This window comes from Pinus tabuliformis, chromosome 2_2 (genome assembly GCF_031772625.1).
Source record: "Pinus tabuliformis cultivar Carrire ecotype Pingquan chromosome 2_2, CPIR1, whole genome shotgun sequence".
Taxonomy (NCBI): Eukaryota; Viridiplantae; Streptophyta; class Pinopsida; order Pinales; family Pinaceae; genus Pinus; species Pinus tabuliformis.
In genome coordinates, this window is record NC_142300.1 from 756,281,186 (window position 1) to 756,300,064 (window position 18,879).

At 36.9% G+C, this 18,879-nt stretch overlaps 1 pseudogene; it reads right to left on the minus strand.

The window, feature by feature from the left end:
- Positions 1–2,070: 2,070 nt before the first annotated feature.
- LOC149194892 (20 kDa chaperonin, chloroplastic pseudogene) lies at positions 2,071–2,809 on the minus strand (annotated as a pseudogene).
- Between the last annotated feature and the right edge of the window lie 16,070 nt (positions 2,810–18,879).

Here is an 18,879-nt window from a genome sequence, read left to right on the forward strand (position 1 = left end):
AGTTAATGGCTCCCTCACCTTCCCATTTAACCTATCTCGCTGTGTCAAACCAACGTGCAGCGGGAGGAGTAGCTGGAGCCGCACCCTATATCTTTAGTAGGGGGTTTCTATCCTAGTAATTAGTGCCATATGTGTTTCCTGTCCAGAAGGATGAGTATAACTCACTTACAGAATTGATCTGCCGGGGAGAGCTCACTCAATTGGGTGTTTTTTAAGAGTCGTCAATTTAGATGCTGCGTTTAAGAGGAGGAAGGGCAGGTATAATGCTACTCATCTCATATTCTAGATGTTGCATTTCAGATTCCAGTTATTTCCTCTGGGATCTTGCATACGAATCCTTTCTTTCCTTGGTTGAAGCAAACTCCTTCCAATCCAGTGGATTAACCCTCCACCTCCTAAATGGAGCTCGGGGAGAGGTGGATAAAACTATCCCATATCTCCCTTTTTCTGGGATAGAAATCTTCATTGTGACATAACTTTTAAAAATCAAGGGCCCTCTAGCTATATAACAACAATGTTCCCTTTTTCCACCTTCAATTTGCCTATGACAGAATGGCAACTCTATGAATCAAGGAAAAATCCTTTGAAGAATTCCTTTTCTTCTTCAAAACTTCATTATCAGCAAGCGCAACATACTTTGAATCCTCGTTTCTCCAAAAATATTATTCCTTCAAACTTCCTCAGGGGCCTTCAAAATTCCTCAGAAATCCTCTCCTTGAGGATTCATTGAAAAATATTACCTGAGAAGGACCTCCTTCCCAAGCTTGACCATAAGCTCAACACCACCTTCAAATCTCTCGGTCTCCCAATCAAATTAACTTTGCTTTAAATTCATCTTTACACTAGACCTTATGTTTTTTCTAGAGGCCTACAAATTCTTAACCTTCAAATTATTCACAAGGTAAATATATGGTGGAGGAAACTCAACACTGAATAAGCACTATGGGGGATAAAATAGGATGCAAGAGACATCAAAGCACAAGGTCTTTTAAGAATGGAGTGGAACCAACTAGGACCTTTGATATAAAACAATGCTCATCAAATAAAAATTATTGTCCAAAACTAGTGCTTCTGTAAAACCAGAGATGAGCATTGAGAAGTTTACAAATTTCAGATAATTCTTGGCAACTAAAACCTCAACAAAGCAAGAATTTTTTTTTTCAACAATCGAGAATCTGTTCCACATCCTGAACAAAGCTTACTATATACTACAAAGTATCATAAGTTACAATCGGTACTATTGTATACCTACCATACTATCATAGTATAGCAACCATTGCATGCCAACCAAGTAATGGTGAAAGGTAGAGTGTTGCCAAGTACGACGAGTGTCAATGAACAAGGAGTTCAATTTGAACTTTGAACACTAGCATAATTGGTGAAGAGCGAAATATTGAACTGAGTTACGTTTGCCTCTAAATTTCACTACTTTAAGATCAAAATCATCAACTATATTTTACATCTACTCCCGATCGAATTATATTTGAACACTGAACTTTACCAAAATGCCTTTAATGGAATTGTATTTGAAACCTTAACTCCACCACTTCAAAATCAAAATCAAGTGTATCTGGCATGTGCCTGCCCAGTGAAGGAAAAATAAATATCAACTGTATCTATCATGTCCCATAAGCCATCCACAATCCAAAGTGTAATTTGTCCACACACTACTCAATTCGATACAATAGTTTTATATATTTTTCTACAGCTCTACAGCTCTACAAAACTCTTTGACACAAAGTCCAGATCCAAGTATATAACAAGAACCATTAATAGAATATCATTATAACGTTTAAACCTTCATTAACATCTCTATCATATTTTGTCGGTGCTTTAGAAGCCAGACTAATGAATTAAAAAATTATGTGTCAAGCATTATTAATTACAACAAGCCCTGAAATTAAGTATTGACTTGCATATATTATACTAATTTGCAGCATATGCTTGCACTCGTTATGCACATAAAATTGCTGGAAAATTTACTCTGGACAGTTGCACATGCCCATGGTTTGACACACTTCAATTCTCACATTCTTCTACAACATCCAATTAAAGCCGCACTAACAACAATCAATGGGAATTCAATGTCACGTATTCAGATCCATCACCACTTTTAAATTCATTGCCAGCAAATTTCAAGTACAGAACAATATTTCCGGCAGTTACTGACATTAGCTTCCTCTTTCCTTGATCATAAGCGCCAGGTCCTACTGCAATTATCTGCTTACATGCAAATATGTAATAGAACTCAAACTTTCAAAAATGCCATCACATATTTTATAATAAGCTCTATTTTATGGTTGGACTAGATTTAAAACATAGGAAATGTAATCAGAGTTTGTTTCTGAAAATAAAGTTGCCTGTTAGAATAAAGTATACTACCAATCCCTATATTTTAACATACCGTGCCTATAGAAGGTTTCTCCTTAGCACTTTCAGTGTGGAGAAGACGACCAGCTATCTTCTCTTCCACCACTGCAACCTGTAGCATACATTCAACCCTCAGATATTTTCTGAAGAGGATGTACAACTTCAATGCTAAAATCCCCAATTTCAATTCTCCATGAATATTTTATCCTGGCCCCTCTAACAATTTGGACTAAAAATGTTATATTTCTACTAAAACTTGTTGTCATCAAAACCTTACCTTAATCAAAACTGGATCATTCAATGGCTTCAAATCCTTGATATCATCTGTATCAAGAACCCCCACAATGTCATATTCCTTTATAAAAATATGATTAACTCCATTGAATTCAATCTCTGTGCCAGCCCACTTGGAATAAACAATATTTGCACAAAGATGCATAGTCCAAACACAATGGTGTCATACTCCCTTTAACTATATTTAACCCACATGCAAAAAAAAAAGGGTCGTCCATGGATTCCTCACTTGTCTTACACAAAAGACATCTTCCAGGACCCCCTTATCCCAACTTAAAAGTTTGTTGTCTAAATCTAACCAGAGAAATATTTTAGCTTTAAGAGGAATTTCTAACTTTCAAATTAAGTGCCACTATGGGAATCTTTCCCTCATCAGTTCTTCTTCCACCTTTACCGTGTATTCCAGTTTGGCAATATATTCATTAGGTCCCTCATTTTTTGACGACTTAAATTAGCTCAACTTGTTTAGAAAGTATAATCATTAATGGCACTAGAATTTAAGCTATGGTTTCTTGCCTGAGTTTTTACCCCTCACAAATTCAAATCCCATACTAAATTCAAGCCATGAGATCAAACATTCCTGCAATCATTTGTTGCTGCATTTTCCTTGGAATAAATCCGTAAGAGATGAATATCTCTTATTAGCTTACATAGTTTGAAATTACCTTTACAACCAATCTAGGGGTCTTCCCTACCTTGTTCCTTTGAATCCTCCATGGTGTCCATTTTCCAATTAATAGTAATGCTTTCACCAAATCTTTCCAAACAATAGAACTTCCATTAAAATGTTCCCTTTCTTCTATAAACTAATCTTCTATAAAAAACATTCTCAAATGTTTGGTTTTCATAATTTTCTTCTACAAACCTTTATTGTAGACTAACCTCTGTAGACTGTCAGCTAGAGCTAGATTGAAGGGATTTATATTTTCTTATGCCCCACCCTCCAGCTTCTTTAAAATTTACCACCTGGCTCCATTTAACTAAATAAATTCCTTTCATTTTCCTTCTGTTTTCAATTTTTTTTGTTTATATATATATTATTGTGTTTATGATGCCTTTAGGGATATGGACAACATATATCCAATGCACAAGAATACTTTCTAGCACAACCTTGACCAATGTTAATCTCCCTCCCCTAGAGAACCATCAATTGCACCATAATGAACTTCGAGCTTCAATTTTCTCTACAACCAAGTTCAATCATAATAAATATAATCAGCAGGCTTTAATATCCCAAGTATATGTTTCCTTGATCTAATTACATAAAATTTATAGGAAACAGATTCATGATTTAGGCTTTTTCTTCCTTAACCAAAGCATTGAACAACATTGTAGAATTCCTCATAGTGATTTCCATACCTGTAGTTTTGCAGTAAATATGTATTATACCTTTTAACTCCCTTAGTGATTCTTTCCCAGATGTGATGATATCATCAACAAACAATAGATGAGAATATTCAGAGTCATAAAGTTTTACTACTTTCACTATTCCTCTTCTCCTTGCATCCGTGATCAGCATACACCTTCAACCACTAATAGGAAAATAAATGGTGATAGAGATCACCCTTGACACAAACCTCAATATGTATTAAAGAAACTTTTGGGGGACCCGTTGATTAGAACTGTAAAAGGAACTGAAGTAATGCATCCCATTAACCATTCTACAATCTACAAGTTTGTTCCCAACTGAATCAACAATAGTCTAAGAAAGAGCCAATTCATTTTGTCTTACGCATTTGCAAGTTCTAGCTTCATTGCTACAACATGAAGCTTGTGAGTTTTAATTGTATGTATTCTTTCAAATATTGTTCCCACATCAGCATAGTGTTATAAAATTATATATTACGGAGCAATGGAACACATAAAATATTGCAGAAATATAAACATAGAAAACACATAAAACAAGAGAGACACAGATATACATGGTTCACCCAGTTTGGGCTATGTCCACCTCGAACAACCAGTCTTTCCTTTCTATTATCCAACAAAAATGAAGAGACACAACCTACAGCAGATTCGCTGTAATATCCTCTGTTTTCTCTCACAGTCTCACCTCTCTGTTTCTCGCTCACCGAATACACATCGATTTCACAGCCTCAAATACAATGACCTCATACAAAGAGAGGGGTTTCCTTCTAGGGCAAAAACCCTAAACTAAACATATGTTCTACCGTCAGATCATTCACCTAATGAACAACCCAGATTGAATAGAAATTACTATACTTTTACAAGGCAATTTTACATTTATTTTTGGCTTTGGGGGCACTGCCCCGAGCCCTTGCCGGGGGACCGCTGGCCCCTGGACCCCCCAGCCGGGGGGGATCGGCCCCCCTGGACCCCCGCGAGGGGGAAAAGTCCCCCCCGTACCCCCCCGCATGGAGGGGTGTACAAAACTTCCTGGGGTATACATACAGCTGAAACAAAGACCTCTGAACAATCATGCTCCACACATAACACATAGATTTGCCTATTATAAAGAAGCATAAATTCTTCTTCAGAAATTCAACTTTCCATCCATTGGGTATATGATTTTTAGTTTTATGGAGTTTAAAACTGTTTTTATCTCCTCTTTGGACAACTCTACCTTCAAGTCTATGTTCATTTCATCACTCATAACGCTAGTAAATAATGTGATAATTTTCATGAATTTACAAATATTTATTGCCATTAGACTTTTAAAGTGTTGGTTTCTCACTTCAGCTAGCTCCTTAAAAGACTTACTAACCCTGGAGCTATATGGATTATTGATTTCCCAAATAATGTTAATGTTTCTTGTATGACTTGCGTACTTGTGAAAAAGTTTAGTATTCGTGTCACTTTTAGAGAACAAGATGGTTCAACTTTTTAGCTTAGTTTCTTTTTCTTCTTTGGCAAGGTGGTTCGTTTTCCCTTCTAGCTCCTTGAGACAACTGATTTCATCTTTCAAAAACACCCCTGATTTATTATTATCATAGGTTTTTAATTCATTTTTCGATATCCTTTAAATCTTTTTGAACAAAGCTTTGAGCTCAATCTGCACCTTCACCTTTTACCCTTTTCATATTTCCTATGAACTGCTTCATGTCTATGTCCTCACTGTTACTATCGTAATGTCATCAATTCTTGATGACCACAACCTTGGAATCCTTTTTATTTAGCTAGTAGGTGATTAAACTTAAAGGAGGTTGGATGCTTCTTACTCCCTGATTCAATTTGCAGCAATATAGGGCGAGCTTCCCTAAACAATTTATGAGCTCACTCTCTGAATCTAACATCAACTAAGTAGCAACAAAGGATTTATCTAGCCTTTTTGAAATTCCACTTCTGCCTTTTTAGTTATCTTTCCAGGTAGATGCTTATTTAATTGGTTCTACATCAATCAACTTTTGAACTTCAAAGAAATGAATGAAAAATCACTTAGAAATGGGGTTTTTCTTGCTACAAGGGACCCACTGATTGTCAATTGTGCCCTTTACCTCTATTTTTTTGAAACCATGACTTTGCTTTAGATTTATTATATTTTTTTCCAATAGAGACTTGGTAGTGATCCTGATCAAGTGCTAAACCCCCTTCCAGACCCCAAAATCACCCACAACATTATTTCTTTGATCTTGGATGGTAAGATGACTTGAAAATCTCACCACCTTTATTTTGTGAGACCCCTTTAACTAGATGACCACCCAAACAGGACAGAGAATGAATCCCTACATCATCTGATGAAGCTTCTAAATACTAGATTGCATGGTCTAAAGATTGGATAACTTGCATGAAGAGAATGCCACATTTTCCTAAAGCAAAAGATGGACCCAAATTCTAGTGGGGTCCTTAAAGTCCCCTAAACCTTCCTTAATATTACAAACAATTTTGGAACACCTAATAATGGAAGGGGATTATTTTAGTACTATTAGATAGCGTGAGGAATTGATAAAAGGGGACCTACCTTGAAAATTCACAAGAAAATCATGTGTTCCTTCAACCACTTTAGGACCACATACCTCAGACTAGCGCTTATCACCTTCCAAAGCTGGAGGTTGGAACAACATATGAATCAACATTCTTGAGATTTGCATGCTCTTTTTCTTCTACCTTGTCCAAACTTCAAACTGGCCTCCAAATTAGAATCTGTAGACACCACCATTAATACTTTTTGCTCTCTCTACAATATTCCCATGGAATTGTATGAGAGCTAGCCCAATGAAATGGGACTTTTCACTGTGCAGAAGTCCAACTTCTAGTTTAAAATAAATTTTCCTTTCGAAATCTTAGTATCTATAGGCAATCTCAGTATTTTCATGAAGATCGGTTTCTTCCAGCATTTTAACCACTCTCTTATCTTTGAAACTGGAAATTTTCTCCAAGGAGACAATTGACCTATAGCATTACTAACCCTTCGAAAATTTCTGAATTCCTCCACAACTCTAAAGGGAGCTTGAATATATTGCAAAGATGTTTATTCCTCCTTTGGGTCAAAACCTAGTTTCCACTTTTTAGGCATAGTCTAGAGGCCCCCCCCACATCTATTCTTGCTTGAGAAGCAGGTTCTCGTCCTCCTAGGTTTTCACCATAAAACAAATCCAGTCCCAGACTAAAATATGTAATTCATGTTGAGTTTTGTATCTCGGAAGGTACTTCTAGTTTTGTGTCTTGACTAGAAAGACCTTGATTTGCCTTGTTATGACCTCGAAAAATGATGAGCCATGCTTGTTATATTGGGTTCTCAAACATTTCTCAGAAAAACCCTTGCAATGTTTTCCATCTGCCATACTGAGAAAATGAGATTGAGAAGAATCCAACTTAAGGAAAATTTCCAAACCTAAAATCCGCATAAGAATATTCACACTACTTTTCCATGTATGAAAAGCCAAAATGGAAATAAGGCAAACCCTCTAGAGCTACTATCACCATTAATAATGTCTAATTACATGTAGCAGGGAAACCACTGATGACAATGGCCATTAACTCTCATGAATGGGATCGAACAGTTCTTCATTCCCATCAACTCAACACATTTCACTCAACAAACAAATGAGCCACATATGGAGGTGAGAGGTATCTAAGAGTTCATCCTTGCGTATTCATTTCCTATCGTGTCTCTATTTTTTTGAATTATATTCCCCTTCTTATAGTTAGAGATTTACTTATAAAAAGTTAGTTGTTCATGTTTCAGTCCTTCCATTTAGCACATGATATTTGATGGTGAAGGCACTACAATATAACATTGGTGTAAATATTTGAACAACAAATCTACAAAAACGTAAATGAAACCAGACGATATGAAAGGGAAAAAATTAAGAAAACAGGTGCCAAACTATGTACAGACCGTGTGGTTAAATTATAACAATAATAAATGAATTACTCAATCCAAAACAAATTCCTTGCCTCCATGTCACTTCAAAATGTATGTACAATAGATTCACATCCTCAAAGTGTCACTTTGGAACAAACTAGCTGAGCTACTTACAGTCAAATAAATTTCTATGGCACACGGTACTTTTATAAATAGATTTCACAGAGCGGGAATTGTCAATGTAACATAGTGTGTAATAGAATGTCAAAAGAAGAATATCTCAAGTAAAAAATGAAGTAAAGATATCTGAAATATGAAAGGATAAGTCACAAAATTTTGAAATTTATTAATGTTAAACAACAAATTGATAGAGGTCACTGAAGTTAAAGTCTTTATAGGTGGATTAAAGGACACTATTAAAAGTATGTCAATGACTCAAGACTAGTTGTCCAAATCTACATAAATCTTTTTTCAAACTATGCATCTAATTCCTCGGATCAAATGAATGTTAATCTACTCCTTTTCAAGTGTGAGGTTGAGTTTACTTGCAAAGGTTTTTGTCCTTGTTCAATTTTTTACAAGTTGATGTGTATTTTTATGTAGAAATACTCATTGTTTGATGATTTCATCCTTCAGACAGATGATTATTATGGTTAGTATGTCTTCAACAGAAAGGTTTGTTTACTAGTAGGCTAATGATTTAATTCTTCAAACGTAGATGATTATTATGCTTAATATTCCTTCAACAGAAAGGTTTGTTTACTAGTTGGTTGATGATTTAATTCTTTAGAGATAGATGATTATTATGCTTAATATGCCATCAACAGAAAGGTTTCTTGAACTTGCTGACTCTTGTGCTCTAAATTATTTTGAAATTACTTAATAAGTTGTGGTTTATACAAGATGTTTCAAGACTTTATGGGCTTCTAATTACTTGATTGTGGTCCTGCATGACACGTTTGGTCTTTTTCTTGTAGATGTTGTGGAAATATTACGCAGTCAAAGGAAAATGGATGCTTTACAATTTTTCTTTGCATTTGGACATGTAGAAAAATTTCCACTGTGCCTTTGTTGAAGGCATATCTTGAGAATCAAAATAAATAGAAAAAAAAGGAAGAGATCATCTTGGGTAACTGGTATGTTTATTCTTATTGGTGTTGTTCATGCTCCCTTGTCAGTATAAACTATCAGAATATTAACTTGTCAGTAGACATATTCTCTGAACACTTCCATGTCTTGTTGCGGAATTCAACAACCTTAAAAGAAATTCATTCATTGAACAATGTAATAAAGTGAATTGAAGTCCTTCACATCTATAAAATTTACTAGAGCTGTTATTGAGTCTTTGGATGTGGTTATCTTTTCCAAGCACACACGTACAAGAAGACGAGAAATAATATGTCAAACTAATTTCAAGTTATCTTCATGCAAATAGGGTGTTCCCTTCCACAAACCTGACAACTCGATATGCTTCTTTCTAGTGAAAAAATTTGGGACATTACATGAACTATGAGATAATTCCAACCATATAACTATCAATTCCTTATTTAAAGTTATAGCCACTAGATTACAACCCGCACAAGGAGAATTCCATTCCCATTGCAAAAGAACCTACAATCGACTTATACCATGCTATTTAATATTTTATGTATTTCTTCGCATCCTTGGCCTGTGACATAAATACATAACATGCTACCTTTCATTTTCTATACTAACACTCCTAAACAATAATAAAGTATGCCCAAATCTGTCATTTGAAATGATCTATGCATCTATGAAGTGTACCCAGTAGCAGCCTTGGTCTGTGTGCAAATGGGTTGAATTCACAATATACTTTATCTATTGTTTTGAAGGTTTTTCTCCTTCAATAGTACTTCATCTCATCAGATCCTTTCAATCTACACCTTCAACAGATGCATACAGCCTTGGGGTACATGCTACAGATTCCATCTTTGTTGTGACGGTATAACAATGATGAAAGAAGCACATCAATGTTAGGCATCTTATGGTTGTTGTATGCAAGCATGCTTATCTAGTGTTTCCCAAAGTTATATTGAGCCATTTTTAGTATACTTTTATAGTTTGACTTAGATGTTCACTCTTCTTAATTTAGGTGTTTTTCTTAGTACTATTTTATGCACAGATTTATCTTTGAGAAAAGTACAGTAGAGGAGGGTTCTATATTTTGAGCAGGGGACACTCTTCTCGGTAGGAGGCACTCTATTTGAGGGAGATTCTGTCATGCATGTTAGGTGCTTTATCCTAGATAGAGTTCCAATTCCCTGCTTCCTTGACAAAGTCTCTGCCAAACAAGACACCGATGGACAGAGTTCCAAGTCCCTAAGTTTTCCCAAAACCCACTTGAGCCTATTTATCTAGCCTAAAATCCTTTACATTCCAGTCATCTCTTGGTTGTAATTTCATAGAGGGCTCATAGGCTCTGCCAAACAAGACACCGATGGACAAAGTTCCAAGTCCCTAAGTTTTTCCAAAACCGACTTGAGCCTAGTTATCTAGCCTAAAATCCTTTACATTCTAGTCATCTCTTGGTTGTAATTTCATAGAGGGCTCATAGTCTCTGCCAAACAAGACACCGATGGACAGAGTTCCAAGTCCCTAAGTTTTCCCAAAACCCACTTGAGCCTAGTTATCTAGCCTAAAATCCTTTACATTCCAGTCATCTCTTGGTTGTAATTTCGGTAGGGCTAGCTACCAAACTAAAAGCTTGGTCTATGGTTACCCTCATCAATCTCCTCATCATCCTGGAACATTGTGGAGGATAGAAGAGGGCATGAAAACTAGGGAGTGCCAAGGTGTTCTAGTGAATGTAAGGTTCCCAAGTCATGGAAAAATGTAATTCTAGTTGTGAGGTCATGACTGCCAAGGTGTGTTAGGGAATGCTAGGGAATGCTAACATGTGTCAGATATTACAAAGACATATTGAAATAAGAGCAGAGAAAGAAAGAATAGCAAGAAAAAAATGAGAGAAGACCAAGAAGTAGAAACTGAATGTGTATCTCTTTATTCCAGAATTACTTTTCATCTACATGAACTTTCGATATATTCATGTCATTACCGTTACATAACTAAAATCTAAATTGGTTACAAAAACTGTTTAACTACGTTTGTTTAACCAAGTTCGTTGTCAAACTAACAAACTCCACCTTGACAACAACTTTCCCATTCATCATCTTTCCTGCAAGCCAAGAGAAGCTAAACACCACTGCAACTTCTCTACTGTAACTGGCTTTGTGAATATGTCTGCACAATTTTCTCGTGTGTGGACCTTTTTAAGAGCTACTTTTCCACCATCGATCACATGTCTCAGAAAATGATATCTCACATCAATGTGCTTGGTTCTACTGTGATAGGCAGGGTTTGTGGCCAAGTGAATAGCACTTTGACTGTCACAAAGTACACTCACTTTCTCCTGCGTTCTTCCGATTTCATCGAGCAAACCCTTTAACCAGATTGCTTCTTTACTGGCATCTGAAGCAGCTATATATTCAGCTTCGGTAGTGGACAATGCAACCGTGTCTTGAAGCTTTGACATCCAACTAATTGCTCCACCTGCAAGAGTAAAGACATAACCTGTAGTAGATCTTATTTTGTCCAAATCACCTGCATAGTCAGCATCTACATATCCGCAGACTGATCCTTCACTACCATTAAAGACGATACAATGATCTCTTGTGCCTCTTAGATATCGAAGCACCCATTTCACTGCTTGCCAATGTTCTTTACCTGGATTTGCCATGAATCTGCGGACAACTCCAACTGCATGTGAAATGTCAGGTCTTGTAGATACCATCGCATACATTAAGTTGCCTACCGCATTTGCATATGGTACATGAGACATATACTGCTTTTCTTCATCAGCTCTAGGACTCAAAACTGAAGAAAGCTTAAAATGGGAAGCTAGGGGAGCATTAACAGGTTTCACATTATTCATAGAAAACTTTTCAAGTACCTTCTCCACATACTTCTGCTGTGATAACCAAAGCTTACCATTTTTCCTGTCTCTGTGTATATCCATGCCCAAGATATGTTTTGCTGCTCCAAGATCCTTCATATCAAACGCCCTAGAGAGTTGAGCCTTTAACCTGTTGATCTCTTCCATGCTTTTGCTTGCAATAAGCATATCGTCAACATACAAAGCTAAGATAATGAATATGCCATTGAAACTTTTGAAGTACACACAATGATCATACTCACTTCTTATAAAGTTCTGGCTCACCATGAAGGAATCAAACTTCTTGTACCATTGTCTGGGAGACTGCCTCAGACCATACAATGATTTCCTGAGCTTGCAAACTAATCTTCTGCTACGACCTCGTACAAAACCTTCTGGTTGTTCCATATATATCTCCTCGTTCAAATCACCATGTAGAAAAGTTGTTTTGACATCTAATTGTTCTAACTCAAGATTAAGCAACGCAGTTAGTGCCAACACAGTACGTATAGAAACAAGTTTTACAACTGGAGAAAAAATTTCATGAAAGTCTATACCTTCAACCTGAGAATACCCTTTTGCTACCAGTCTCGCCTTATATCTCTCGATACTACCATCAAATTTCCGTTTCAGCTTGAAGACCCATTTACATCCAACAACACTTCTCCCTTCAGGAAGCTCTACAAGATCCCAGGTATTGTTCTTGGCTAAGGAGTCCATTTCTTCTTTCATAGCCTTTTTCCATTTTTCGCTATCTGTATCATCTATCGCTTCCTGATAACAAGACGGTTCCCCATCTTCAGTAACCAAAGAAAAAGATGAAGCAGAATCTTCATACCTTTTGGGAGTTTTCCTTTCCCTTGTTGATCTTCTCAGAGTGACTGGTTGCTGAACTGGTTCAGAAACTTGTACTGGTTCAGAAGCTTCAACGGCTTCCTTTGTGTCTTCAACACCTTTGTCTCCAGAAGTCTCTCCTTCCTTTCGACTATCACCGAAAGATCTAGCCTCCAACTGAACTCGTTGACACGGTGATACCTGTTCCTGTTCAATTCTTTCAACATTTGATTTTAACAAAGAGGATTCATCAAATGTTACATCTCTACTAATGACTATCTTCCGCAATGTAGGATCCCACAACCTATATCCTTTCACTGCATAGTCATACCCAACAAAGACATAACATTTCGACTTTGGATCTAACTTTGAACGCTGATTTTTCGGAATCAAAGAATAAGCATCACAGCCAAATATCCTCAAATGAGAATAGTCACAAGACTGACCTGTCCAGACTTCTTCAGGAATTTTACAATCAATTGCTACTGAAGGTGATCCGTTAACTAAATAACAAGCAGTAGATACTGCTTCTGCCCACAACTCCTTTTGCAAGTTGGCATTGCTGATCATGCTTCTGGCTCTTTCCATAAGAGTCTGATTCATACACTGAGCAACACCATTTCGTTGAGGAGTATAAACAGCAGTTTTGTGTCTAACAATGCCCTCATCCTTATAGTATTGTTCAAACTCAACAGAAGTGAACTCACCACCATTGTCAGTTCTTAGACATTTAATAGATTTTCCTGTTCTTTTCTCTACCATTACTTTAAATTGTTTAAAGACATTGAATACATCAGCTTTCCTTTTTAGCATATAGACCCAAACTCTATGAGAGTAATCATCAATGAACGTTAAAAAATACAATGCACCTCCATATGACATAACAGGGGAAGGCCCCCACAGATCAGAATGAATGTAGTCTAAAACATCTTTACTATTATGATTGCCAACTTTAAATCTCTGTTTACACTGTTTCCCATACACACAATGTTTACAGAAATCTAAATTCAAGGATTTCAGACCGGGAAGAGATTTACGTTTCATCAGTATGTGAAGACCTTTCTCACTCATATGACCCAAACGTTGATGCCACAGACGAGTACCTGCTTCTTCCTTTTCTGACGCAACCGTTGCTTCACCGACCTGAGTACTTCCTTTTAACCTGTAAAGATTCCTGACCTTTTCTGCGTTCATAACCACAAGGGCGCCTTTGAAGACCTTCAAGACGCCATCCTGACCTGTAAACTTATAACCATCTGAATCCAACACTCCCAAAGAGATTAAATTTTTCTTCAAATCAGGTACATGTCTAACACTAGTTAATGTTCTAACTGTGTTATCATACATCTTAATCCTGATATCTCCCATCCCAACAGTCTGACATGACATATTGTTAGCCATAAACACAGAACTACCGTTTACATTTTCATACGAAGTAAACCAATTTCTATGTGGGCACATATGATGCGAAGCACCAGAGTCTAACAGCCAGCTATCAAAACTCTGAGAGACATTACATTCAGGTGAAGTTTCATCTATCATACACAATTCTTCAGCAGATAAAACTTCGTCTACAATACCTGAATCAGCCTGATTCGCTTCGTTCTTCAGGTTTTCGGATTCCTTCCGTTTCCAAAAGTCCTTCTTCAAGTGTCCAACCTTACCGCAGTTCCAACATTTTGCCTTACACTTCTTGCCCTTCGATTTCGACCTGGAAGACCCCCTTGGTTTGTCTCCTCTTTCCTTTGAGCGTCCTCTAGCGACCATGGCTTCTGATGTAGTTGTATCGGTGCTGGATTTCCTTCGTACTTCTTCAGACAGAAGAGCTCCCACGACTGATTCAAACTTCAAAGAATCAGCAGAGCTGAAGCTGATTGAGGTTACGAAGTGATCCCATGATTCAGGCAGAGAACACAGCAAGGTTATGGCTTTATCTTCTTCCTGTATTTTGAATTCCATATCTGTTAATTGACAAATTAGTGTATTAAAACATTCAAATGTTCTACAACGCTTGAACCTTCTTTCATTCGAAGACTGTATAATTGTCGTTTCAGATAAATTCTATTGGTTAATGATTTTTTCATATAAAGGTTTTCAAGTTTTTCCCACAAACCTGACGCCGTAGTCTCTTCAACGATGTTGAAGAGAACTTCATCCGCTAGACATAACCGGATGGTACTGAGAGCTCGGGCATCCAAGTCCTCCCAGTCTGAAGTAGTCATGGTTGTGGGTTTCTTAGTAACCCCATCCAATGCCTTGTGCAACCCTTGTTGCACAAGCAGATCCTTAACCTTCAATTTCCAAAGAGCAAAATTGCTCTTTCCGGTGAATTTCTCCACCTCGAATCTTGCATTCGACATCTTGGCCATTTTCCCTCCTTCCTAGGATTTCAGGCTTTCAAAAAAAAAATAACTTCCCCGATTCAAACAGAAAGACAAGTTTCAAATCCTTTGATTTCTTGCAAACCCTTTTGTTTTTCTAGTTTCACAACATTCGTGCAAATCCCTTGCAAACTTGTTCTTCTAATATTTAAAAAAAAACTACAACACCCTTTTCAATCTCTGCTGCTATCTTTAAAAAAAAATTCTGCAAACTTTAAAATCTGAATCTGAACAACCTTTTTTCTGCAAACTTTAAAATCTGAATCTGAACAACCTTTTTTCTGCAAACTTTAAAATCTGAATCTGAACAACCTTTTTTCTGCAAACCCGTCTTTTTTAAAAAAAAAAAAATCTGCCAAAAAAAAAAAAACAATACCCGAATTGCACAAGCAGCCAACTGCCGTCCTCAGGGTTCAACGTTTGGGCAATCGATCTTCCCGTCCGCAGGTTCACCACTTATCTTCAACGTTAGCAAGCAGCCAACTGCCGTCCTCAGGGATCCAGCTTTTCTGCTACCGTCCACAGGAGAATTACCGCCATCCCCAGCTATCCAACGCGTCCTCAGGGATTCTGCCGCTCAGGGATCCAACGCTTGTGCTACTGTTCACACTGCAGGGGTTTTGACGCAGGAGAATTACAGCCAATCCAACGATTCTGCTACCGTTTGCACTGCAGGGGTTTTGTCGCAGGAGAATTACAACCAAATCATGTCGTCACGCTGTCCTCAGGGATCCGGATTCTTCAAGCAAAAAACACGCCGTCCATCCACAGGTTTATCACAGGTTCGCACTGCAGAGATTTTGTCCAGGCTCTGATACCACTTATTGAAATAAGAGCAGAGAAAGAAAGAATAGCAAGAATAAAATGAGAGAAGACCAAGAAATAGAAACTGAATGTGTATCTCTTTATTCCAGAATGACTTTTCATCTACATGAACTTTCGATATATTCATGTCATTACCGTTACATAACTAAAATCTAAATTGGTTACAAAAACTGTTTAACTACGTTTGTTTAACCAAGTTCGTCGTCAAACTAACAAGACATGTCAAACAAGCTAAGATGTGCCAAGTACTAACTATTGATTCTCTTATACATAACTATTTTTTCCTCCACCCTGCCAAGTACTAACTATTGATTCTCTTATACATAACTATTTTTTCCTCCACCCACCTTTCATAACTTCAATAACCATTAGGTAGGGACCTATAGCTTCGATGTTGCTTTGCTTGTTTAGTAAAATATTTTCAAGGTTTTAATTTATTAAGAGTTGCAGAATTTACAATTTATGAAGTTTCAAGGTCTAATTTTTAAAAGTATAATTCTTTAAACGGTGCTAGCTCAATGGAAGAGCACCTACTTTAGAAGCAGAAGGTTGGTGGTTCGATTCCATCATGCTCTGACATCCATATGGAATTACAACAATCAATTTTTGGTGATGGAGGCTCTTTTGACCATCACCAATGAGCTTTGGTGACATTTTTCGACCCTCACCGAAAATATGAAATGGTGACGGTTAACGAACGCCACAATATATACACATCAATAATGACGACCCTCAAAGTTCCATAACTAGAAATTGTTGTTGCTGATATGAATGGGTGATGATCGTTCTATATCATTATAGTCATTATTCATGACATACCTTGAATGTCACCACGACACCCATACTTCTGGCAATGCGTCTTTCGGTGACGGTCAACGAACATCACCATATATATGCACCAATAGTGACGACCATTAAAGATGCATCACAATAAATCATTGTTGTTCATATGAAATGGTGACAGTCACTATCCATCATTATAATCAATATTCTTAATGGACCTTGAATGTCACCATAACCCCTATACTTTTGGTGATGCCACTTTTGGTGGCGTTCGATTTTTGTTGACCAAGGCTATGATTTGTCACCATTTCTCGTATGCAACGGTGATAGTCGCTATGTGTCATTGTAAATCTCTATTGGTGACGAAATTTGAATGTCATGACAACACCTATACTTTTGGTGATGCTACCTTTGGTGACGTTCAGTTTTTGGTGACAGAGGCTATGGCCTGTAACCATTTCCCATATGAAATGATGATGGTCACTATCCGTCATTATAAATCATTATTGGTGACGGACTTTGTATGTAACTACAACACCTATACTTTTGGCGACACCACCTTAGGTGACGTTCAGTTTTTGGTGACGAATGCTCTTTTGACCATCACCAACGAGCTTATGGTGACATTTTTTTCCCCTCACCAATGTCTTTTTTTCTTGTAGTGTTCAATACATGTTCTTCCATGGATAGCTTTATATTATGGCACTTTCCTGAGCAATTTATGGTTCCTCCACTTGCTACCATCACTTGACACTCTGGTGTTGGATATAGGAAGAAATTCAATTCCTTATATATCTTACAATGAATAAAATTATGGGTACTTCCTGAATCAATCAACACTATTACCTTTATTCTTCTTGATGTGCCCTTCTATCTTGATAGTTTAAGGAGTGGTAATTCTAGCCAATGCATTAAAAGATATGGTCGGATCCATTTCTTGTTCTTCTAGGGTTTGTTCCTAGTGTATATCCTCTTCTTTTGACGTTTCTTGTTCCTTTTCTTCCTCCTCTTCCCAAATTATGTAAAATAATTTCTTCTCAGCACACTTATGAGCTTTAGTGTATTTCCTATCACAACTGTAAAAAAGCCCTTTTTCTCTTTTTTCTTCCAATTTTTGTGGTGTCAACCTTGTAGGTTGTGGATGGCTAGGGGCAACAACACTTCCATCATTATGATAGGGAGTGGTAGGATTCCTTGTTGCCATAATTTTTCTTCCCATTTTTCTTGCTAACCTGAATGTATTCTCCAATGAATTTGGTTTCCAAAGGTGAACCTCATGTTGGATTTTATCTTTTAAAGTCCCTATGAACACATCAATCCTATTCTCCTCTAGAATATATTTTAACCTTATATTTAAATTTTGGAAGTCCTCAATGTGCTCCATAATTGAACCCTTTTGTTTGAGATTTATCAGTTGGATAAAAAAGTGTTTCTTTTTGTATCCTCACAATGTGCTATCATTTCTTCCATAAAAATATCCCAAGTGATAATTTTGATACCATATAAACTGATTTGGTTCCAAAATTAAAGTTTCAATGCATACCTTTTGTGTCTTTGGCACATTATGGAGATCGAAAGATTGCTCCATCTGTAGTATCCATGTTCCGAGATCCTTGCCATCAAAATTCCTCATATTGATCTTTGGAACATGGTGGTTCTTTGATCCAACGTTAGAGTCTATGAAATCATGATTAAAATTTATTTTGTTCTCATCATGAGTTTCCTTTACTACCCTTTTTCCATTAGTAAGCATTTATCATAGAAACTTTGTCAAATTTGCCTTCAAATATGTCTTCAAATCTTCCATGCCTTTCTCTAAATCCTCCATCTTAGCTTATGCACCATCCATCTTAGCTTCCACGTTGTCCATCTTAGCTTCCTCATGATTCATCTTAGCTTCTACACCTTTCTTTAAACCATCCATCTTAGCTTCCACTGCATACATCTTACCTATTATGTCTTTCCCTAAACCATCCATCTTAGCTTCTGTTACTTTTTGTGCGAGTAAAATTTATTGCACTTGGTATCGTTATTTTGATATATCATGTTTCATTTCTTCCTCTTCTTCATGAGTCATGCTAAAGCTTTCAGGTTGCTTACTAGGAATTTCCATTTTCTTTCTTCGAGGCATCAATTATCGATAATAATGCTTCACTATGCCCTTTGAATTCCTT